Raw genomic sequence first — 26,455 nt, forward strand, 5'->3', positions numbered from 1 at the left:
GCTGCAGGAATGGGTCTTGGATTGTTAAGGTTCCACAAACTAAACATCATTTAAAAAGGGAAATGCCATCCTTTCATTTTTTAGGCAGATAAATTGCATTCATATCAGGCAGCTCTCTTGATCTTCTGGACTTGGTGAAGCCTCATATGAAATATGTTTTATTTTGTAACATGGTCTGGTAAAAGTGTGAGGCAGAGTCAGTGAATAAGTGATTTTGAAGAAAGGGCTAGCTGCTCTTATTTAAATTCATCAGAGATTAGGAACTAAAATTCTTTGCAAATAAACAGAATTGTAATAAAAATAACTTGCTATAACTTTCCTTTTCCTTGAGAGACCCATTGGGCTTTCTACTCAGGTTTTAAAAAAGCAAATTACTTAGTACTGTTGTTTTCCATAACAAATGTATGTGACTTACAAAATAAGTGACTGTCACAAACTTAAAATGAGGAAAAAATCAAGATGCAGGCATAGGCAAAGGGAACGTTCTAGACATCTCAGCAGAGTACTGGCACAGCCAGGTAAATGCATAGGACAAAAACGCACTAGGTTGTTGCACGGGCAGAAGAGGAGAAGACCCATGGGGGGAGGAGAGCAGCAGGTTATAAGGAGGGGAATGATAATATTTAGCTTGAGGTCTGCCCAAGGTGACTTTTAGGGACACAGAGAACAATTTTGATTTACCTTCTGAAACAGACCATAGGGGAAATTGTCTGTAGGAAGGTGCTCTGGAGGAACTGCTTCTTGTATGAGAGATGAGTTTTTCATCATGTTCTTCTGCAGGCTATGGATTGGGGTTACAAATGGTTTGAAGCAGGGAAAGTTATACGTTTAACCCAAGCACTTCTCCATCGTAGGTCCTCAAGAAAAGAAGCTTTTTCCAGAAAAGGACAGCACAACTTATTCAAACTAGACACTAGTTTATTGAGAGAAATTTAATGGACAAGCTGAAAATATTGTTTAACAAATAACGTAACAGTAAGAATAATACTGAAAATGTAACACTATTGGGAGAAATCTTGCTGTTAAATGAAGAACATAATTTCATGATTGAAGTGGTCATAAAACTCCTCAAAGAACACTTTATAGCTCTGATTAATATAATTTATTTAATTAAAAAAATATAATAGAAAAGGCTACGGGAAAATACCTTGAAAAATAAGCCATCTCTGAAGAGTTCTCCAAGCTGTTAGCAGGAAACCTGTTAAAGGACCCAGAGGCTTATAGACTGGTAAATGAGTGTTACCAGGAGGTCTGTTCAGTCTGCAAGAAAGGCTGAAAATAACAGGATGTCTCCTAGTGCTGTGCCTGCTTTTCAGAGAGAAACTCAGCCAAGGTGAGGCCAGAATACCAGCTGTTTCTGAGGTAGCTACTTTTAAAGGGTTCCTTCCTCATCACTTGGAGCTTTGGTTTGTTCTGTCTTGTTTGGCGTTTGAGGCCAGACTCAGAGATCAAGCATCCAATTCATGTGGTGTAAAAACAAAACCTGAATAATTTATATTTTTAGGGAAACAACATGAATAGGGAAAAGTGTGCTCTGAACTGTAGTAAATAATGTTTGGGGTTTTGATTAAATGAGAAAAATGTTTCTTCATTACAAGCAGAATTCTACCTGACACATTGTGTGTTTCATCTGGTGCACAAGAGTGGGCTAAGTTCACAAGCATGCTGTGTCATTTCCCTTTTATGCAGTAGTCTGGAAATTAGCATACTCACCAAGAGTGTGAGAAACCAAATTACATTACTTTCTCTGCTGTTGGGAATTTGATACTGCATCCCTCTTTCTCCCAAAGAGGATACTAGAATCATCAGGCTGTTTGTTATTTCTGAACGCTTGTCATTTTCCTTTGCATAGTAAGTGAATATTCCAGTGGTGGCTGAAATCTGTTTTTCAGATGACTATCCTGAAAATGCACTCTGAATAAACTAAGTACTAGGGATTAGGAAATCCTTCTCAAATATTTGATATTCAAATTTAAATGCACTTTACCTTCATTAAAAGCAGGAATGTGAACCAAGTTTAAAGCACTGATAACAGCACCCTGGCATGGATATCAGCACCCAACATGTTGGCTTAGGCTTGTCCTTGGGAAAAAGGGAGGTTTGTATTTAGATCTGCTAAGTGGTAGACAGAGTCTAAGCCCATAATGACATCACCTGAAGTTGAATTACACTAACCTGAATTATATTTTAAGTGAGCATAGCGTATTTTTTTTTTTGCCCTGCTCTTCTCTGCACAGAACAAAATTACTTAGCTCATCTAATATCACTTGTATGAAAGACATCTAAATAATGCTTATCTGTAACTAATGTCCTCATTTAAAGTGGTGACAAAAATACCCTAGCTAATGTTGGTTTTGGATGCTCTTTTTTTCCAAAGACCCCAATGTTGCTGGCTCCCACATGTGTTTGTGTAACTTAATGGTGTGAGTAAATCTTTCAATATATCGGCATAAAAATCAGTAAGCAAACAGATCATAATATACAGCAGGATAATAGTCTGGAAAAAAATCTTATATCCAGATTAGAATCTGAAGATCCTCCTTTACCATTACAAGTATGGTTACAGCCAAGGCAGTTCTGTAGCATTTTGTCTGTTGGGTAGAAACTCGTTCCCAAGATGCATTACCTAAAGAGACACTAAAAGTAATGAAACATTTCCTGGTGTCATAGTTGTAGAATTTCTTTTCAACAGGCATGATCTGAAAAATAGAGTCCTATTCCCACCTACGATGTCTCTTGATATAATTTAGGAGCTGGCATGTATCCACATATTGGGAGGCTTGTATTATTTTCTGGTTTAGTACATACATCATCCAGTTGTACTCTGAAGCTTTCAGTCCTTTTATGTTGCTAGTCTTTCTACCTGCTAGCCTCCATTTAGAAATTTAAGAAACAAAAGATCCTTTGTAATTAATACTTACAAAACTTGGTTCTTTCTATGAAATATTTTGATTTTTAAATCCTGGACTGTGTAAATATCAATGTTTCCAGTTTTGTCCACATCAAAGATCTCAGTAGTGCCTTAGAACTTCATAATCTAGGTTTTTGCTAAAATTGGCACCTGTTTAGAAAAATGATAGAAGCCCAGAAAAAAAAAAAAAAAAAAGGTGTTCCTAAGAGAATCCTTTAATTGATAAATAGCACTTTTCTTATTATGCCTGGGTAAACAGATTTACTCATTCAGATGGAATTAACATCACGCATGAACTATGGGACAATGTTTTGGCAAGAAATGAGGCTTGTCATCTGATTTCCAATAAAGATTTGAGATGAAACATTGTATGATCACTTAATCTTGCTAAACGTAGCACAAAACACTAAGTGTATTAGAGCGTGTATTTAAATGATAACAAATCCTGCTGTTAGACCTAATAGAAAACAGTCCTTTCCCCACCCAGCACAACTCCTAGAAGGAATTCCTTCCTGCTTCGAAGCTATTTATTCTGCCTTTGTTGTTGGCCATGGTGTATGTTGATACATATCTTTAGTTGTTTGGATTTAGATGTTTGCATTTATTTATTAACATGACTTTTAAAAATATATAAATTGTTATGAAGTATGAATATAAGTATTATATAACATGTTATACTGTACAGCATATAAAATATAGTTATGTAAAATGCATGTAATATAAAATACAAAATATACTTAGTTATACAGAATAATGATAACAATTATAACATATAAATACAGTTCAGAGATAACATCGCAAATGAAATTTAAAATAGCCATCTCCATTATAGGAAGAGACTGCATCCCTTCTGTTTTTTTCCAGGGACTTTTTATTTTTGCAAGTGTTTTATGAAGTAAAATTTACATAGTCCAACCTCAATGAAAAGGGGTGATGGACAAGCCTAAAAAGAACACCTCTGCAATTACTCAAGAATGATAGCTAGCTAGCTCCTTTAAATAGGTATTAAGTTGTTTAAAAAGCAGTTTACTTTTCAGGAGCTCTGTATAAAATAAATTGCAATAGCTCCAGACTGACATAATGAACTCTGCAAACACTTCCTGCAGGACCAATGTAACAGCTGTTGTCTAATGGCTGATTTTTCACCATTTCTTACATAGCGCGAAGGGTAACTGCATTATACATACTCCAGCCCCACAGCTGGCACACATTATTCCCCCAGCCTGGCCTCTGTTACAGAGCTGGAGCTCTGTGTGAGGTGCCAGAGCAGAACTATCGAAGGTTGTCCATGCCTAAAGATGTGCTTAGTTGTACATGCTGTCATGCTCTGGTTATTGGTGCAAAGAAAGTCTTGGTTGGGCAGGGTCTGAACCCAAGCTCTGTACTGCCAATAGCTTTCCATGCGTTAGTACCAAGGCATTTTTCTGTTATTGCACGTTTACAGCATTTTCTAGTATTTTGTTGTGGGAATGCTGCAAGCATAAAATGCTTTCCTTGACAGAGAGTAGAGAGTGACAGAAAGAATGTTTATGTCCTGAATCTTTTTGTCATGGTTGCAGTAGATGGCTTGTAACTTCTACCAGCTGCTTAAAAATTACTTTGTTTTGATAGAACAGATAGAACCTTCACTGAGGTATGAATTTAAGCTGATATATTGTAAAATGAATTTCTAGAATTCAATGCAGGTGTAAGGGAATAAAATTAACCTTATAAAATTCTGAGTATCAGGCGCATCGAAATTTGATCCTAAAATACTAATATGGAAATTTGTTTTTGTACTCACATTTTGTGTTGTTTGTTTAAATGTTTCGCACATTGGCTTTGTGTGTTTATTCAATGTTTAGCTGTAACTACAAAATATACATATTTATATTAGTGGATGTGTTTGTAAATTATTTTGGTGAAGGTTCATGAAATGCAGAATTATAAAAACTATGCACATTTGAGCTGCTGCATACTGAATACTATCAGTTGTCCTTGTTCACAAGTAGCTCTGTGTGCACACATCATCCCTGTAATTTTCATCACGTTAATGTGATTCATTAGCTGTTTAGGAAGAAGACATGTCAGATGCAACAGAATAGAAATCGCTCAACTTTGAGGTTTTATCTAAAAAGGAGAATTAGTGTTCTGGAAGCTGTATGTGAAGGTACAGCTAGTGTGTACGCTAAGTACAAGTCATGGTGACTAACAGCAGAACTGCCACAGCTGGGTATGCATTTATCTTTCCCAATTTGAAAAAACAGATTGTCTTGCAAAAGATTTAAGTATCTGTATCTCCATTGAGGGATAGTGACATGCAATGTTTTGCATGCTTCCACATCATCTAGTCCTGCCAACTTCTTCCTAACACAACTCCAAATGAAACTACTTAGTTTGTCTATAAGAATAACTGTTGAGAGTATGATAGCTATGAATAGGGAAAAGTCCCCATTAAGGAGGTGCTCACATTGGCAACCCAGTCGGTGTGGTGATGGGAGAGGAGAAAGAAAATAGGTTACACTGTTTAATAATGTAATTACAAAAGGTGATTTGAATTTGATTATCTGTGAGGAATGCTGATAAGGGTAAATCTCTGTGCACTTGGAGATCTGAATGCTGAGGACAGATCAAGTCTCTGCAGGCTTGCATGGAAAAGCACAGCTATTTCGTGACCTCCTTCTCTCTCCCATTAGGCTCAAGCCTTGTAAAAGCAGGACAGATTTTGGACTGTATTTTCTAAATTCAAGAATGACCAAATGCTTTCAGGTATAGCTGAAAAAGGTTAATTTACTTTTACTCATTCTTTGTGAGAAGAGATTTAAAAAATAGGGAATCCATTTAATGAAAGCAAGTACAGTGATGTAAATACATTTTTCTTAGATAAAGAACATGCCGAGATCCTGTTTTACTTGAATAACAGAAGGAAGAAAAATCTTCAAAAGCAAGAGAGTAAATTGTCTGTAAAAAGGTTTTCCTTAATTTCCTAGGCAGTCCAAAAGAAGCTGTAAACTCTGATCTTATTTCTTAATGTATATTTCTACTTACTACATTTTGTCTGGAAGAGCATTTTGTGCTAAAATCTGTGCCTTGTAAAGACACCCTTCCAACTTTTTTTTTAATCTACAGTAACATTTCTAATATTTCAGCAACAACATTAAGTTGTATAAAAAACAGTCACTTTAAGATCTTCCAATATAAACAGATCTTCTATACAACTGCAGTGCAATGGACCTGTCTTTCTTTCTTTGTGCAATCACCTTACAAATACACTACCATTTCAGTCTATTTTAAATTTTTCTAGGGTTTATTGCCTGATTTCAGTTATAAGGCAAGTGTATAGCAAGCTGATTAATGGATGGTTTGCTGTCCTTTCTGTTACCCTCCTCCTTTATCTTCCTTGTTTGTCCTAGGCACCTACAATTCCAGATTATTTTAGGGATAGATACACCTGGCTTGGTGGATAAACGTTTAAACTTAAAATCTCTTAAACTCGCAATCAGAAACTAGGCATACCTCCCACTAGACCAGGTTGCTCAAAGCTCCATCCAACCTGGCCTTGAACTTTCCCAGGGATGACCTAGCAGAATGGCCCTTTATTGTGCTGTTTTGTTCCTGGCATTGACAGCAGTCATAACCAATCCTTATTAAGAAGCAATTTTCAAGCTGATTTTTTTTTTTTCTCCCACAATGGTTTGGGGCTTAAGGAATGTGGGAAATTTGCCATCACACAGCAAAGCATGGGTAAACATATAGAATGAAAAAAAGGCAACATAAACTAGTTGGAAATGCGAGGAAATACCAGTTTGAGTAGGTATGCGATGGAACATAGTGAAAAAAATATATATATGTATATATATGTATCATTTGAGCATTACTATTCTGTACTGGATACTGGGTAAAATACACATTTAAATAAAAAGCTTCCACAAGTACATTCTGTAAGGTAGAGCAGAAGCTTATATCAAATTTTAAAGTTTGTCTTGTTGTCTAATTTGTTAATAATGAAATTAGGCATGTAGAAAAACATGAAAAATGAAGCACCGTCTTTAGGAGCAACCTTTTTTATTGGCCCAGGTAAAACATGTGTCAGTTACATGAGCAGGCCGAGCATCAGTAAAAAAATTCTTTTAGGAAAAAAAAAGCACAGCACCTTTGACATAATTACTGAAAAGTAAGCTAAAAAGTAAAATCTCTAATAGACTTAATTTTCATTTGATTGCTAATTCACATCACAGCAAAAATACGTAAAGTGACGGATGTTCTTATTTCATAGTGCCAGCCCTATTGTCCTGGTTCCAGTTAGGACAGAGTTAAGTAGCTCATAGTAGCTGGTAGGGTGCTATGTTTTGGATTAGGATGAGAAGAGCGCTGATAACATGCTGATGTTTTAATTGTTGCAGAGCAGTGTTTACACCAGGCCAAGGACTTTTCGGCTTCTTGCTCTGTCCTGCCAGCGAGCAGGCTGGGGGTGCAGCAGGAGCTGGGAGGGGACAGACCCAGGACAGCTGACCCAAACTGGCCAAAGGGGTATTCCATACCATCTGACGTCATGCTAAACAATATATAGGGGTGGCTGGCCGGGGTGGGGGGGCCGGCTGCTCGGGAATAGGCTGGGCATCGGTCAGCGGGTGGTGAGCAATTGCATTGTGCATCACTTGTTTCTTACACATTATTATTGTTAATACTATTACCATTATCACTATTATTATTATTATTGTTATTATTATTTTCCTGTCTTAATAAACTGTCTTTATCTCAACTCACAGGCTTCACTTTCCCGTTTCTCTCCCCCATCCCAGAGAGGGAGGGGGGAGGGTGAGCGAACGGCTGTGTGGTGTTTAGCTGCCAGCCGGGTTAAACCACAACAGTCTTTTTGGCGCCCAACGTGGGGCCCGAAGGGTTGAGATATCGACAAATCTGACCAGAGTGTGTTAAACTAAAATTGGTATAAGTATTGGACCTGCTTAATAGTTGCTAGTCACGATGTTGATTGCCTTAATCTCCAGTCTGCTGTACCTGTATTCCAAATTGAGTTTTATGGTGCGTTACTTTCTGTATGTGCTCCCTGTTGCACTGTTTATCCTTTCCGGGCCCTGGTTTAAGATTGTTATGGTACTGTGCGGTGTAGCAATGGCTTATGAAATGGTGAGATATCTGGTCATGACTTTAACCTGGTATTTGTACTCAGCACTGACATCGACTCTATACTTTGGAACCCATATCTCGGAAACTATTAGCAATTACACCTATTGCCTGTTTTCGTTAGGGAGCCAATCTGTGAAGGGGACAGGGGAAGACATGTTTCCCTACCTGTTCACTCTCCCTTTCTCCTTCACCACCACCCTCTTATCCCCCGAGTTAGTTACGGTGGTTCTCCGAGATGTTGAATATCCTTGGGATACTCAGACCAGCCTGCTCTTGTTGTTATGTCTCCTGAATGCGCTTCAGATTTTGTGGAGGGTTAAACAACTACTTAGGAATCTCATCCGGAGATCTGTCTTGAGGCGGGATAGTTGCGAGTGGCAGGGAGTGTGGGAGGATATGGGCAGGTTTCTAGAGCAGTGGTCACCTCCAGTGTTTTGGACATTCACCCCTGAACAACTGCAAAATCCTAAAAAGCTGGCAGAATGCTTGAAAAAAAGGTGTCATGACTCTGGCAGTTCCAAAGTGACACAAATCACTGTAGCGTGCTGGGGTCTGGCTTGTGCCTATCGAGCTGCAATTGATGCTATTAGCAACCTAGCTCCAGCTCCTGCAGCCGTTCCAGCTGCAGCTCCTGCAGCCGCTCCAGCTCCAGCTCCTGCAGCCGCTCCAGCTCCAGCTCCTGCAGCCGCTCCAGCTCCTGCAGCCGCTCCAGTTCCAGCTCCTGCAGCTACTCCAGCTCCAGCTCCTGCAGCCGCTCCAGTTCCAACCCCTGTGGCAGACCCTGCGTCTGGGTCAGAGAAGCGAGCTGTAGCAGTGCAAGTTGACCCCGCAGAGGGTATTCCAACCCCTGTGGCAGACCCTGTGGCTGGGTCAGAGAAACGAGCTGTAGCAGTGCAAGTTGCCCCTGTAGACAAGGTGAAAAAATGGTATAGAGGCTCAGGTCGTTTAAAACGCAGACAGTCTTCTGCTAAGTCTGGGCGTAGTGAAGACGAGGCTGGGCCATCAAAGGTGCAGGAGACTGAAGATGAGGATGAGGATGGCGAAAAATCAACAGTAACTACCCGGACTCCATACCAGCCATCAAAGGTGCAGGAGACTGAAGATGAGGATGAGGATGTCGGAAAATCAACAGTAACTACCCGGACTCTACACCGGCCATCAAAGGTGCAGAAGACTGAAGATGAGGATGAGGATGTCGAAAAATCAACAGTAATTACCCGGACTCTATACCAGCGTGAGCTACGAGATGTGCGAAAAGATTTTGGTCGCTGTATAGGCGAGCAGCTTGTCACCTGGCTGCTCCGGTGCTGGGACACGGGAGCCAATTATGTGGAATTGGAGGGCAAGGAAGCCAGGCGGCTGGGATCCCTTGCTAGGGACGCATGCATTGACAAAGCAATTGGAGATGGAGCACAATCTCGCAGCCTCTGGAGGCGTCTCCTGTCAGCTGTGAAGGAAAGGTATCTCTTCAAGGAAGAACTTGTATGTTTACCAAGCAAATGGACCACCATGGAGAGGGGAATTCAGTACCTGAGGGAATTGGCCGTACGGGAAGTAATTTATAAGGACCTAGACGACGCACAAACATCCGCAGATCCAGATGCAGTCCGGTGTACACTACCCATGTGGCGGAAGTTTGTACAGAGTGCCCCATCATCATATGCCAGCTCATTGGCAATGCTAGCCTGGAAAACGGAGGAGAATCCCACAGTGAATGAAGTGACTAAAATACTCCGGCAGTACGAAGGAAATCTCTCCTCTTCCCTAAAGGCCTGTGTCTCAGCTGTGGAGAAACTCTCTGAAGAGGTCCACCAACTTAAAGAGAATTTATCTTCCCCTCCACCTGAACGAACCAGTGTCCACCAGCTAAAAGAGAATGCTTTAGAGAAACTTTCTGAAAAGATCCACCAACTTGAAGAAAGATTATCTTCCCCTTCACCTGAACGAACCAGTGTCCACCAGCTAAAAGAGAATGCTTTGGAGAAACTTTCTGAAAAGATCCACCAACTTGAAGAAAGATTATCTTCCCCTTCACCTGAACGAACCAGTGTCCACCAGCTAAAAGAGAATGCTTTGGAGAAACTTTCTGAAAAGATCCACCAACTTGAAGAAAGATTATCTTCCCCTTCACCTGAACGAACCAGTGTCCACCAGCTAAAAGAGAATACCTTGGAGAAACTTTCTGAAGAGATCCACCAACTTAAAGAGAGTTTATTTTCCTCCCCACCTGTACAAACCAGTGTCTCAGCTATTAGGGGTAAACGTTCATCTATGCAAGGAAGACAATATGGTGGGCACACACACCGCGCCACCCTGTGGTTTTACCTACGTGACCATGGAGAGGACATGAGAAAATGGGATGGAAAATCTACTGCGACCCTAGAGGCACGGGTACGTGAATTGCAAAGGAAAACAATTGGGAAAAAGGAGTTCTCTGAAAGGTTTGCTGCTCCAACTTCCAGCAGGCAGTCCTTTAAACACAGAAATGAAGATTCTGACCAGGACTAGAGGGGCCCTGCCTCCAGCCAGGGGGAGGAAAGGGACAATCGAGTTTATTGGACTGTGTGGATTCGATGGCCTGGCACGTCAGACGCACAGAAGTATAAGGCTTTGGTAGACACCGGTGCACAATGTACTCTAATGCCATCAAGCTATAAAGGGCCAGAGCCCATCTGTATTTATGGTGTGACGGGGGGATCCCAGCAGTTAACTGTATTGGAGGCTGAAGTGAGTCTAACCGGTAATGAGTGGCAAAAGCACCGTATTGTGACTGGCCCAGATGCTCCGTGCATCCTTGGCATAGACTATCTTAGAAGAGGATATTTCAAGGACCCAAAAGGGTTCCGCTGGGCTTTTGGCATAGCTGCTTTGGAGACAGAGGACATTAAACAGTTGTCTACCTTGCCTGGTCTCTCAGAGGACCCTTCTGTTGTGGGGTTGCTGAGGGTTGAAGAACAGCAAGTGCCGATCGCTACCACAACGGTGCACCGGCGGCAATATCGCACCAACCGAGACTCCCTGAGTCCCATCCATAAGCTAATTCGTCAACTGGAGAGCCAAGGAGTGATCAGCAAGACTCATTCACCTTTTAATAGTCCCATATGGCCAGTGCGAAAGTCTAATGGTGAGTGGAGACTAACAGTGGACTATCGTGGCCTGAACGAAGTCACGCCACCACTGAGTGCTGCAGTGCCGGACATGCTAGAACTCCAGTATGAACTGGAATCAAAGGCAGCCAAGTGGTATGCCACAATTGATATCGCTAATGCATTTTTCTCCATCCCTCTAGCAGCACAGTGCAGGCCACAGTTTGCTTTCACTTGGAGGGGAGTCCAATATACTTGGAATCGGCTGCCCCAGGGGTGGAAACACAGCCCTACCATTTGCCATGGACTGATCCAGTCTGCGCTGGAGCAGGGGGAAGCTCCTGAACACCTGCAGTACATCGATGACATCATTGTGTGGGGTGACACTGCAGAAGAAGTTTTCGAGAAAGGGAAGAAAATAGTCCAAATCCTTCTGAAGGCTGGTTTTGCCATAAAACAGAATAAAGTTAAAGGACCTGCACGAGAGATCCAGTTTTTAGGAATAAAATGGCAAGATGGACGCCGTCAAATCCCAATGGATGTGATCAACAAAATAACAGCTATGTCTCCACCAACTAGCAAAAAAGAAACACAAACTTTCCTAGGTGTCGTGGGGTTTTGGAGAATGCATATTCCAAATTACAGTCTGATTGTAAACCCGCTCTACCAAGTAACCCGTAAGAAGAATGCTTTTGAATGGGGCCCTGAGCAACGACAAGCCTTTGAACAAATTAAGCAGGAAATAGTTCATGCAGTAGCCCTCGGGCCAGTCCGAACAGGACCAGATGTAAAGAATGTGCTCTACACCGCAGCCGGAGAGAATGGTCCCACCTGGAGCCTCTGGCAGAAAGAACCTGGGGAAACTCGAGGTCGACCCCTGGGGTTTTGGAGTCGGGGATACAGAGGATCTGAAGCCCGCTATACTCCAACTGAAAAGGAGATATTGGCAGCATATGAAGGAGTTCGATCTGCTTCGGAAGTGGTCGGTACTGAAGCGCAGCTCCTCCTGGCACCCCGACTGCCGGTACTAGGCTGGATGTTCAAAGGAAGGGTCCCCTCTACGCATCATGCAACTGATGCTACATGGAGCAAGTGGGTTGCACTGATTACTCAGCGGGCTCGAATAGGAAACCCCAGTCGCCCAGGAATCTTGGAGGTGATTATGGACTGGCCAGAAGGCAAATACTTTGGGATATCACCAGAGGAGGAGGTGGTTCGTGCTGAAGAAGCCCCCCTGTACAACAAGCTACCAGAAAATGAGAAGAAATATGCCTTGTTCACTGACGGGTCCTGTCGTATTGTGGGAAAGCATCGGAGATGGAAAGCTGCTGTATGGAGTCCTACACGACGAGTTGCAGAAGCTGCTGAGGGAGAAGGTGAATCGAGTCAGTTTGCAGAAGTAAAAGCCATTCAGCTGGCTTTAGATATTGCTGAACGAGAAAAGTGGCCAGTTCTCTATCTCTATACTGATTCATGGATGGTAGCAAATGCCCTGTGGGGGTGGTTACAGCAATGGAAGCAGAACAACTGGCAGCGCAGGGGCAAGCCCATCTGGGCTGCGGCATTGTGGCAAGATATTGCTGCCCGGGTAGAGAACCTGGTTGTAAAGGTACGCCATGTAGATGCTCATGTGCCCAAGAATCGGGCTACTGAAGAACACCAAAACAACCAGCAGGTGGATCAGGCTGCTAAGATTGAAGTGGCTCAGGTGGACCTGGACTGGCAACATAAAGGTGAATTATTTATAGCCCGATGGGCCCATGACACCTCAGGCCATCAAGGTAGAGATGCAACCTACAGATGGGCTCGTGATCGAGGGGTGGACCTGACCATGGACACTATAGCACAGGTTATTCATGACTGTGAAACATGTGCTGCAATCAAGCAAGCCAAACGGTCAAAACCTCTTTGGTATGGAGGACGATGGCTGAAATATAAATATGGAGAGGCCTGGCAGATTGATTACATCACACTCCCTCAAACCCGCAACGGCAAGCGCCACGTACTTACAATGGTGGAAGCAACCACCGGATGGCTGGAAACATATCCTGTGCCCCATGCCACCGCCCGGAACACTATCCTGGGCCTTGAAAAGCAAGTCTTATGGCGACATGGCACCCCAGAGAGAATTGAGTCAGACAACGGGACTCATTTCCGAAACAACCTTATAGACACTTGGGCCAAAGAACATGGTATTGAGTGGGTGTATCACATCCCCTATCATGCACCAGCCTCTGGAAAAGTTGAACGATACAATGGACTGTTGAAGACTACACTGAAAGCAATGGGTGCTGGGACATTCAAAAATTGGGATACACATTTGGCAAAGGCCACCTGGTTAGTCAATACCAGGGGATCTGCCAACCGAGCTGGACCTGCCCAATCAAACCTGTTACGCACTGTAGAAGGGGATAAAGTTCCTGTAGTGCACGTAAGAAACATGCTGGGTAAAACAGTCTGGGCTACTCCTGCCTCAGGAAAAGGCAAACCCATTCGTGGAATTGCTTTTGCTCAGGGACCTGGATGCACTTGGTGGGTAATGCAAAAGAATGGGGAGGTCCGGTGTGTACCTCAAGGGGATTTGATACTGGGTGAGAATAGCCCATGAGTTGAATTGTAGTATGTTAATTATTATATAATAATGTATGTCATCACTACCATGATTGCTATATATCATAGATGAAAATGGTGATTAATTAGAATGTATTGGACAGAGTGTAACCTGAGCATGACATAAATGGTATGGAATAAGGGGTGGATATCTGTCCTGGTTCCAGTTAGGACAGAGTTAAGTAGCTCATAGTAGCTGGTAGGGTGCTATGTTTTGGATTAGGATGAGAAGAGCGCTGATAACATGCTGATGTTTTAATTGTTGCAGAGCAGTGTTTACACCAGGCCAAGGACTTTTCGGCTTCTTGCTCTGTCCTGCCAGCGAGCAGGCTGGGGGTGCAGCAGGAGCTGGGAGGGGACAGACCCAGGACAGCTGACCCAAACTGGCCAAAGGGGTATTCCATACCATCTGATGTCATGCTAAACAATATATAGGGGTGGCTGGCCGGGGTGGGGGGGCCGGCTGCTCGGGAATAGGCTGGGCATCGGTCAGCGGGTGGTGAGCAATTGCATTGTGCATCACTTGTTTCTTACACATTATTATTGTTAATACTATTACCATTATCACTATTATTATTATTATTGTTATTATTATTTTCCTGTCTTAATAAACTGTCTTTATCTCAACTCACAGGCTTCACTTTCCCGTTTCTCTCCCCCATCCCAGAGAGGGAGGGGGGAGGGTGAGCGAACGGCTGTGTGGTGTTTAGCTGCCAGCCGGGTTAAACCACAACACCTATGTTACATGCACATCTTTTAACATTATACTTAATGAGAAGCAAGTGATAGACAGATGAGTCCTGATTTTACTCTTTAACCAAATCCTTATTGAGTCACACTTGTCTTTTTAGCTTTAAGCCTCTTTGTTACCTTGAACCACTTGCAAATCCTAAATATTCATGTGGTAGGAGAACTTAGCTGTGTGCTCCATGCTGACATCTTAACGCTGTCAACTATACTGGTCGCTGAAACAGTATGGCTGGCTTAAATGAGTTCAGTTGGTGAGAGGATTGGTAAGAAGACTGTATTCTGCATTTTTTGGTGGCAATTTTTCAGTTTGGTTGATTTTCTGTTTTCTGTGGGGCAAGGTTTTATAGCTCAAATATGCCACTCTCAAATAGCACAGGTACTCTGGCTATGTTTTGATTTTCTATGGTCAAGTTTTCTTTCCAGGAATAGGCTGAATAAAAAGGTAACAATGAATGCATTCAGAAACAAAATGGATTATGGTTCCTCAAAGGGTGTTAGGGCTAGAACCAAGGTGCAGGAGACACAGATATATAACCTGACATTTCTATATATCTACTGTAGATGAAATTACAAAGCTATCAGAGTGCTTCTCACAAGCAATAACGTTTAGATTAAATTATAAATGGTATAGTGTTAGAAAATACTTGGGTGTCTACTAAAAAAAAAAAAAACTTCTACTATGATTATTTTTGGAAGAGCTTGCCTTAGTTAAAGATCTCTCCTTAATGCATCTCTTACATTATGATAGGTTATTTTTCAGATTCACAGGCTAATGCAACAGGGTAACCCTACAGTGGAATGCTCTGTATTTCTCATGTTCTGCAGGTAATTAGCTACTGCACTTTAGTTCATTACTTCATAGGTGATAAATTACTTTGGGGAAAAATGCTTTTAAAGAGTTTGACAAGTTTAATTAATCTATTAAAACTTCGCCTCTTGGATGAATTTACAAGAAACATCTTCCTGTTTCAAGGACAGCTCAGCTGCCACCCTCTACCACCATACCAAAATGGCAATGAGTAAAGAGCACAAACAAGAACAGTTAGATAAATGAAAAAGGTAGTCCTGTACTTAGACACCTTGCATATAGGCAATTATACATTTCATTGAACAGCAGAAGAAAATATGCTTTGTACTGTCCGTGTAGTGTGGTTACAGGTAACTAGTACCTAAAGCAAAACAAATTCATAGAATCATAGAATATCCCCAGTTGGAAGGGACCCATAAGGATCATCAAGTCCAACTCCTGGCACTGCACAGGTCTGCCCAAAAGTTTAGACCATGTGACTAAGTGCACAGTCCAATCGCTTCTTAAATTCAGACAGGCTTCGTGCAGTGACTACTTCCCTGGGGAGCCTGTTCCAGTGTGCAACCACCCTCTCGGTGAAGAACCTCTTCCTGATGTCCAGCCTAAACCTCCCCTGCCTCAGCCTAACACCGTTCCCGCGAGTCCTATCACTGGTGATAACGGAGAATAGGTCACCTGCCTCTCCACTCCCCCTCGCGAGGAAGTTGTAAACTGCGATGAGGTCCCCCCTCAGCCTCTTCTCCAGGCTGAACAGGCCCAGTGACCTCAGCCACTCCTCATATGTCTTCCCCTCTAGGCCCTTCACCATCTTCGTCGCCCTCCTCTGGACACTCTCCAACAGTTTAATGTCCTTTTTGTACTGTGGTGCCCAGAACTGCACACAGTACTCGAGGTGAGGCCGCACCAGCGCAGAGTAGAGCAGGACAATCACTTCCCTCGACCGACTAGCAATGCCGTGCTTGATGCATCCCAGGATACGGTTGGTCCTCCTGGCTGCCAGGGCACACTGCTGGCTCATATTCAGCTTGCTGTCAACCACAACCCCCAGATCCTTCTCTGTGGGGCTGCTCTCCTGCATCTCGTTGCCCAGTCTGTACATATAGCCAGGGTTGCCCCATCCCAGGTGCAGGACTTGGCAATTGCTTTTGTTAAACTTCATGTGGTTGGTGATCGCCCAGCTCTCCAGTCTGTCCAGATCTCTCTGCAAGGCCTTTCCACCCTCATCCGAGTCCACAACTCCTCCAAGTTTGGCGTTGTCCTGGTTTCAGTTAGGGCAGAGTTAATTTTCCTCCTAGTAGCTGGTAGGGTGCTATGTTTTGGATTAGGATGAGAAGAGCGCTGATAACATGCTGATGTTTTAATTGTTGCAGAGCAGTGCTTACACCAAGCCAAGGACTTTTCAGCTTCTTGCTCTGTCCTGCCAGCGAGCAGGCTAGGGGTGCAACAGGAGCTGGGAGGGGACAGACCCAGGACAGCTGACCCAAACTGGCCAAACGGGTATTCCATACCATCTGACGTCATGCTAAACAATATATAGAGGTGGCTAGCCGAGAGGGGGGGTGGGGTGGGGGGGGCGGCTGCTCAGGAATAGGCTGGGCATTGGTCAACAGGTGGTGAGCAATTGCACTGTGCATCACTTGTTTCGTACACATTATTATTAGTACTACTATTATTATTATTATTATTGTTATTATTTTCCTGTCTTAATAAACTGTCTTTATCTCAACTCACAGGCTTCACTTTCCTGTTTCTCTCCCCCATCCCAGAGAGGGAGGGGGGAGGGTGAGCGAACGGCTGTGTGGTGTTTAGCTGCTGGCCGGGTTAAACCTCAACAGGTGTCATCGGCAAATTTGCTCAAAACACCTTCTAGTTCTACATCCAAATCATTTATAAAAACATTGAAGAGGACTGGCCCTAAAATGGAGCCTTGAGGGACCCCACTAGTGACCATCCGCCAGCCAGATGTGGCCCCATTTACCACAACCCTTTGAGCCCTGCCCGTCAGCCAATTGCTCACCCATCGTATGATGTTTTTGTTTAGCTGTATGCTGGACATTTTGTCCAGTAGGATCCTATGGGAAACCGCGTCAAAAGCTTTGCTGAAGTCCAAAAAGATCACATCAGCTGGTTTCCCTTGATGGGTGATCTTATCATAAAAAGAAATCAAATTTGTTAGGCAGGACCTACCCCCCATGAACCCATGTTGGCTGGGACCAATGACTGCATTGTCCCCCAGGTGTGCTTCAATAACCTCAAGGATCATCCTTTCCATAATTTTACCAGGCACTGACGTGAGACTGACAGGCCTGTAATTGCTAGGGTCTTCTTCCTTACCCTTCTTGAAAATTGGCACAACATTTGCCACCTTCCAGTCTACTGGGACCTCTCCAGATTCCCAAGATCGTTGAAAAATAATTGAGAGAGGTCCTGTGATGACGTCAGCCAGCTCTTTAAGCACCCTGGGATGAATTCTGTCCGGACCCATGGACTTGTATGGATCCAGGTGGAGCAGCAAATCCCGCACACGTTCAGGGTCGGTTGGGAGTTTGTCCTTCCCACCGTCATGGTCCTCCAGCTCAGGGTACTCTGGGTCCCGAAGCCCATCATCAGTGTTGAAGACAGAGGCAAAGAAGGCGTTAAACATCTCTGCTTTGCCTATGTCATTGTCTGTGAGGAGACCTTCCCCATCTAGTAGCGGACCTATGTTTTCTTTGGTTCTCCTTTTTCTGTTCACATATCTAAAAAGAACTTTTTTATTGTCTCCCACAGACATGGCCAGCTTCAACTCTAGTTGGGCTTTGGCCACACAAATTTTCTCCCTACAAACACAAACAGCACCCCTGTATTCCTTCCTCATTGCCTGACCCTCCTTCCAGCAGCCGTACACTTTCTTTTTTCGCCTAAGCTCCAGCAGAAGATCCCTGGTCAGCCAGGCTGGCCTTCTGCCCCGCCTGCCTGACTTCCGATATATTGGAATCGCCTGATCTTGTGCTTTTAGGAGGCAGTGCTTATAGATTGACCAGCACTGGTGGACGCCAGTGCCTTCAAAAGCAGTTTCCCAGGGGACCTTGTTGAAGAGTTCCCTGAGCAGCCTGAAGTCTGCTTTCCCCATATCCAGGGCTGAAGTTTTGGTGGCAGTTTTCCTTCTGTCACCATAAATTCTAAACTCAACCACTTCATGGTCACTATGACCGAGACGGCCGCCAATTGCCACGTCCCCCACAAGACCCTCTCTGTTGTCCAGCAACAGATCTAGGAGGGCACCTTTCCTAGTTGGCTCTCTTAGCACCTGCACCAAGAATTTATCATCTAGGTGCTTTATGGACCTCCTGGACTTGCTCATGTCAGCCGTGTGGTGATCCCAGTTGACGTCTGGCAAGTTGAAATCCCCCATAAGGACAAGGGGAGTTGATCTTGAGGCATCTCTTAGTTCTGCAAAGAATAATTCATCGGCGTTGTTGTCCTGGCCAGGTGGTCTGTAATAGACTCCCACAACAACATTCCCTTTATTTGTTCGTCCCTTAATCCTTACCCAGAGGCTCTCAGCTTTGCCATTGCCAACTTGAATTTCCACACAGTCCAGCCCATACTTCACATACATTGCCACCCCGCCACCTCGCCTACCCTGCCTGTCCCTCCTGAAGAGCCTGTAACCATCTATTGCAACACACCAGCCACAGGACTCATCCCACCAGGTTTCGCTTATGCCGATGACATCGTAGCTGCGGGACTGGGCCAAGACTTCTAGCTCATCCATTTTATTCCTCATACTGCGTGCGTTTGTGCAGAAGCACTTCAAATGCACCTCCCTACACGCAGCACCTTGTGGAGCTGACCGAAGGACCTCACTAGGACACAGTCCCTCTGATTCTAGCGCACCATCCCTTAGCTCATCCTCATCACCAGCGTGCCTGGTTTTATCCCCTTCCCCCTTCGACTCTAGTTTAAAGCCCTATCTATCAGCCCTGCCAACTCCTGAGCAAAAATCCTCACCCCTCTCTGAGAGAGGTGCATCCCATCTGGTGCCAGCAGGCCCGGTGTCACGTAGAACTTCCCGTGATCGAAAAACCTGAAATTCTGGCGGTTGCACCAGTCCCGAAGCCAAGTGTTAATGTGATGAGTCTGCTTGTTAGCATCGATTCCCCCCTATCGGAAGGACAGAGTCAGACACAACCTGTGCCCCTGATCCTTTAAGTAGTCGCCCTAAAGTCCCTTTTGATCACTCTCGGACTTCTCGTTGCTACCTCGTCATTACCAGCCTGAAAGACCAGTAGCGGGTAGTAGTTGGTGGGCCGTACCAGGCACTTGACTTTCCTAGTGAAGTCTCTCACCCGAGCCCCAGGGAGGCAACAGACTTCCCTGTGGGTTGGGTCTGGTCGGCATATTGGGCCCTCTGTCCCTTTCAAAAGGGAGTCCCCCATGACAATAACCCTTCTTTCTTTTCTGACAGTTGATGTAGCAATGCAGGGAATAGGTTGCCTTGCCTTAGGCATCCTCTCCAACTGGGACAGGCTTTCGTCTACTTCGTTGTTCTGATTGTCATGTTCTAGACCCTCATACCTGTTATATAAGAGTAGATGGGAAGGTGAGGTGGTCAGGGACAGGGCTTGCCTACCACCCCGAACACGAACCTGCCACCATTCCCCCCCTTGGCCTAGGTCTTGCCCTACTGCCTGGTGGGATGAGGGAACTTTTGTCTTCTGCGTAGCATGAGACACCTGTGCTATTATGGCAGGCTCGTGAGTCTGCCTCAGAGAGGGTAGAGTACACTTCCACCAGTCAGTTTCCCTCTCTGACTCCCTGATGCTCCTGAGCCTGCTCACCTCTTCCCGAAGCTCCGCTACCTGTTTGAGCAGCTCTTCAATCTGGGCACACCTCCCACAGGCATACTGCTCGCTGCTGCTGTCGGATACGGACAGAGGACTCGGGCGCACCCTGCAGCCCAAGACCTGGATGGCGGTGTGTTTCCCCGAGCCCTCCGTCTGAGTAGCCACATGGGTGACTGCGGCTGGAGAGGCTGCAGGAGCTGCGGAGGCCATGGTTTTCTGCCTGGTTGATACCATGGCCAGGTTCCTCACAGGAAGGTTACAGGTACCGAAGGGAAAGACCACTGCAAAAGAGCGGCGAGGGGCCCTCCCTGCTCGCCCTGCCTGCACGAACTGCCAAACAAACTGCCATGCCCTGCCCTTCTGACGTACCACGCCCTGTTGCCCGTCCTGGTCACTCGCGCTCCCTATGGGCTGCTTTTGAACGGCTGGGGAGGGGGTGCTGCTGGCTCCGCCTACACCTCGTCAGCCTCCCTCGCGAGGGCTGCCGGCTCCTGGCGGCTTCATACAATCAAGATTCCATGCCTTTTCCACTGGGAATGCTCTTATTCAGTTGTACACAAAATGCAAATTTGCGTGCTCAAAAGGCAAAGCTAGACTTAAGGTTTCCTGAAGTATTTATGTTATGATACAATTTTCAACAAGTATATTTTTTCTTTTACATTACTTGAGGTATAACGTAGATTTAAGAGGAAGCTCTTTGATAATTCTTGTTTATCCTTCCTACGTCAATATGTTTTTATTTCTAGTCTGCTCTTTACATCCTTCTCTCAAGGTGGAATTCTGAATTTCTTCAGGAGTCTTTGGTACTGTGTCTGGTGTCTAATATATGACCACTTCAAAATATATTCACTCATTGTTATAACAACTTTATATGTCAAACTAGTATAATTATTTGTGTTTTGCTGTCAGTTATGTGAAGCAATAAGAACACAAGCAGATTTTTTTTAATTATTTGGACCCCCATTCTGGAATCACCAAAAATGTGACCACATCTCACTTTACTTCACATTGTCAACACCCTACACATCAATTAAAAAATCAGCTTGCATTAACATAACTTTCTGTTGAGAAAATTCAGCAGCTGCATATCAAGGTTTTGTGTTGTCCTCTAAGCAAATGAACAAATAGTAGCCAATTTTTCAGTTTATTTCAGTGACTTTCCTAAATTTACACAGCAGTCTCTAAGGATGACAGAGTAGAATCCAGTTCTCAAAAGCATCCTTCACTTTGAACTGAACTGTAGTCATATTTTTCCCACTCCTTTCTTCCATTTTAGTTTCTCTTTGCTTGTAACTGTCATCCTCATCAGGAATAACCATCATCCTTAACAGCAAAGAATGTTGGTGGTTTGTTTTTACTGCTACACAGCTCTGATTTACTCTAAGACAATTTTATTCCCATTGGTAGATGAGGCAACCATTAAAAAAGAATTCCATAATTATATAATTAAAGAGTGTAGCATCACAAGCACAGACAAGACATAAAGCTGCAAGAAAAAAAAATACATCTCACACATCTGTGACAGCTGACAAACTTCCATTTCACAGCAAAAGTGGATTACTAACAGTAGGTATGAAAATAACCATAGCTGCAGAATGGAATATGTCTGTTAGTTTCATGTGTTTTATCCTGTAGTTTTCTCTGTTTCTGGGTTAAATGAAATAAAAGTTCAGTTTACCAACAGCTAGAACTCCAGCTCTTTTTCAACTGCTTCCCCCTGGGTGGAGTTGGTGTGCACAGTTCAAGGTGAAATGCCTCTATCCATTGAATCTTATGCATCAACCTACATACTGACAAGAACATTGTGACTGCCATCTGAATGGATTAACACATACAGGGCATTTCTGGGTATTGATTGAAATGGGATACAAAATGAATAATGAAACAGTTGGAGGCTGGGTGGTTCCTAATGGGTGACTGACTCTTAAAACCTTTCCTAGCAGGACACAGCAATATTGACCTAGTCCCCCAGTGTTAAGTGTGCAGACACAAACGCATGCACGCATAAGGAGCCTCAACATATACTTTGCTACTTTGCTAGGAAGGATTTCCATTGTATGGTAGCATATTGCCATGAATGCAGATCATTGGCAGTGTCAGGAGATCTGTGTCCACCCCATGGACATTTGCCACTCTTGCTTATGAAGGTGCCTGCGAGGATTTCTTCTGCTTGCAATTCATAAAAGGCCATTTGCTCCATTTTGAGGAGAAAAGGGTCTTTAGCAGCAACTTTGGTACTTGCTTATACCCCAAGGTAAAATGTTTTCTTATAGCCCTGTGCATCCACTTTTAATTCTGTCTATTCAAAATATTTAGCACTTCCTTTATAATGTACTTCTGATTTAACTGTATTCTGGAAGAAAGGATAACCCAGGCAACCTGACAGTCTAGCCCTTAGGCAGCCTACAGGCAGTCAAACTCTATGGAATAATAATGATAAAGGGTCCCTCACAGTGTTAGCAGTAAATGCAACAGTGTTTTTGAAAGGTGAAAAGGGAAAGTAGAATGGAAAATGGACAATGTGACTAAGTGCTAGTTCTGTTAGGCTCATGACAGTATCTTTGGAGACAAGGAATATAAAATACTGACTTAGAAGATTTTAGAAACCGATGGAGCCATGTAAAAGCCATGTAAAAAAGCCACTGTCCTGAGATGAAGAGACGGAGAGAACTGCAGGAAAAATAAAATTGTGTGCACTCTGCAGCATCAGGGTGGGCTATTTATACCTTACTCTTTACAGCAACAGTAGAGGGCTGACAGCAGTCCCTTCCCGTTGCATAGCCTTACTTAGTGGTGCAAAATGCCGATTTCGTCATGCAGCATCTATTTGCAGTCTTCAGCTTGTCGGGATATCCCCATAGAAGAGATACCTGCCTGGATCAGGCTATGAACTGGATGAATAGCACTAGGCTTGGGCAGAGAACTCCTGCTCAGTAAAAAGATGCTACAAACCTTGGCATCAAGGCTTTCCCAGACAAATTCTGATTCATGGTCTGAAATGCTTCAACCCTATATGATAGACATCTCTTGCATCTGTTTATTTTAAGTTTGTGTTACTAGTTTAAGAAATGATTTGGCTGAACCACTGGAGAGGATTGTTTCCACGGGATGGGGAAGACTGCTCCTTGCCTTGGAAAGTAAAGGAGGCAGCTCCAGGGAAAGAGGGACCGCAGGGTTAAACAGGCAGGAGCCTAAGGTGTCAGGGCAGAGAAAGTACTGAAAGGGATGAGGAGCAGCCCCTCACGCCACAGAGAAGCTGGGCAGAGGAACTTGAAAGGAAAAGGCCTAGGCAGGGTTTGATAAAACTCAGAAAACATGTGAGTAGTTGGAAACAAGGGCCTGCCCTGGTTCTGTGAGTTTGTGTGCATTGAAATGGTAGTTATGGTAGTTAACAGTCTACTAAAGTCTTGCTTGTTGTTTTATTTTAAAAGCCCACAGATTTATTTTGATTAGTTAAGTCTAAGAGGGGCTCTGGAGCTCAAGGCTTTGTCCAGCTGGGGGGCTGGTCTTACTAGTGAGCTGCACAATGGGCAGACAGGAATTGCAGAGATATATAGCTGTTAAAGTAACGTTAAATCTTCATTATGGCTGGAAATGCTTCTTACAGCATTACTGTAGTGTATCTCCTATGTGAAATACTTGAGAACTGCAGTCAGGACCTTGTAGGGATACCTCTTCAGAAATGCTTTATTTTTGAGAGACATGAAACTTTGCACAATCATCATACACATGATCTACTGACTTTGTTTTGTGGTAGTGGATTTGAGTTAGTGAATGATTTTATTAGAAGCTGCATAACTTGTATAGCTTGTGAATCCCATGTTGGAGAGAGTCTATCACTTCTATCACTTCTTTCCTTGGATTTATTGATGCCATTCATTATATGCAGCAGGTCAGTAAAGGAGCAATATAAATTTTCTCTCTCTTTCTCTAATTTCAGCTGTAATCGAGTTTTCAGCAGCTTTGTCCATTATTCTTTTGTTACAGTAGAGAAGAGAGATCCTAGCTGGGAGATCAGGATAGATCAATGTGCGTGTCAGATAACTAAGTAAAGGTGATGAATTGCAACTATTCCATATGCCAAAGAGAAAAAATTTAAAAGATTGACAAAAATGGATTTGTTATTTGAATGAGGCAGACAACCTTATTGGAAATATGCTGCTGTACAATAACAAAAACTTTTTCTAGGCTATCTTTGCAATAAGGGATCTATTTTATACATCTGTTGGGGCTGAAGACTTACCAGGATGGACCTCAATGAGCTTCTCTTCATTTGTTTGTACAGTTGTATGTGATTTTGCTTTTTCATTTCACTGATGCGCCAGTGATTTTACACATCAGTAACTTTGCATCCAAGTTATTGTGATGTGTACGTACTATTTAGAATACTAGATTTTCAGATGATGGGAGGAGGGGGCTGAATATAGTGAAATCAAACTGAAACCCCTGGTTTGCACTATGTACAGACATACGTAGTATTTATTTTTCATATTAGCCTTAGATTTTTTTTGTTCCTTAAAATAAAAGATATGTTCATTTAAGTTTCCACATCATCTACATTTTGCTCCTTTTCCTACTTCTAGAGTGTTACATTAGGTTTACATGACCTTGTTACCAAGCTATGGGTAAGAACGTTCAAAATATAAAGATGCCAGCATACATATATGTGTACGTCTGTGTGCAGATGCATTGTATGTATGTGTAAAGGCAAACGGAAAGAAAGCAAGGTCCCAAGGCATAAAATGAAACTGTAAGTTTATAATGTATATTCCTTTTGAAGGTATGTGTCATTGGGTAAAGGTAATTGTTTTTTTTGCTTTAAAGCAATGCTGTAGCACATGCATGCACAGAATTCTGTAAGGGCATTTGTTCTGGGCGTCTGTAAAAGAGAACAGCTCTTTGGACCCCTTAGTGGGTGCATCAACTCCAAGGCATATTCTCTTAGTCTTTTATTATAATTGGAATATGTAATAGCTCAAAAAAAGTTAATGAGCTGCATCAGGCACATCATTGATTTTTGTTTGTTTTTAACAACACATGATTTTCTCTGTAAGTTTTTTTTTTTTTTATTTAGCTGAATATGTACCAAGTGTAAATCTATGTAGCTCTAATTCAGTAGCCTAAGTTACATGAGATGACTGTTCTCCCAGTGTTTTTTACCAGATAAACTAAATGGATGAAACTTGTACGAAGGTTTGAAATGTATGTTCAGCAGTGACAGATTTTTCCTTTGGCATTTATGAGCTGGTATATTACTTTTTGAGAAGCTGAGGTTTTGAAGTAACTTCAGATTCGTGACTCAAAGAGAAGATCAAATAAATTGTTAAAATAGCTGTGAAATCCACCAGCAAATGGCTGAATGACATGGATTTCAGCCCCCCACCCCCTTGAAATTGATCTACAAGCTGAACAAATGTAAATTATATATATAAAAAAAAAGGCAATGTCAGCTGCAAATTACAGCATGAAAGTTAAAAAAAAAAATCCACAAAGAAACAGTTTTTTTCCTCTTTAGAAAATATTATGACTATTTTTCCTATCTAAAAAGCTAATTGGAAAATGTGATTTCTTAAGTAGTTATTTAACGTGCTGTGACATAGTGTTGTATTTAAGCAATAGGCAAAGGGCATATTAATTTTACTAGTAAAGCTGAACTAGATTATTGTACCTCCACTAGCTTGTTAGTACTTGAAAACTCTAAATTTTTGACGTCCTTTTTTGGTAGTATTGCAATATGTTCTAGCCAAATAAGTCCTTTAAGATTACTTTTTTTCCAAAGGTGAACCAGCTAGAACTGGACCAGATATTCCAGCAAGTGAAATCTACAGCTTCAGAGCAAAGAGGGAGCCAAGTCCAAGTAATAGAAACATATAAATGTAGGTAATAGCATTCAGGAGAACTATAAAGTGAAAACTGCTTGACAGTGTAACAGAACTGTGAAATGTGGTAGTCAATCAGTGGTTTTGTGGAGTAAGAAATATGAAGCGAGGAGTTTATAATGTCATTTTTCTGAAGAGTGTGCTACCCTAGCAGTAAAAGAGACAGTTTAATCTTTATTAAAAATAATCCTTAATAAAAGTACTTTGGATAGTTCTGTTGCATCTATTAGCTGAACTGCTGTCCCAGATAAGCACCAGAATGGGAGAAACTATAATGGAAGTCTTCTCAAGAATGGCAGTAATATATTCTGTACCCTCCTTAATGTATGCCATTGGTTGGTTAAACTCAGTGTATATTTGTAATAACACTGTTTTTAGTAAAACAAAGGATCTGAATAAGTTACAAAAGCCACAAATTGTCATGCCATGAATTATAAATAATTTCAACTAAATTG

The 26,455-nt window shown here is 42.8% G+C and overlaps 1 protein-coding gene across 2 annotated transcripts in view; it reads left to right on the top strand.

The window, feature by feature from the left end:
• LOC310892792 (uncharacterized protein) overlaps positions 1-26,455 on the top strand; it is a 332,085-nt gene that overhangs the window by 112,769 nt on the left and 192,861 nt on the right. The gene's annotated exons all lie outside the window — the stretch shown is intronic.

Source organism: Anser anser, assembly GCF_964211835.1.
Source record: "Anser anser genome assembly, chromosome: 1".
NCBI lineage: Eukaryota > Metazoa > Chordata > Aves > Anseriformes > Anatidae > Anser > Anser anser.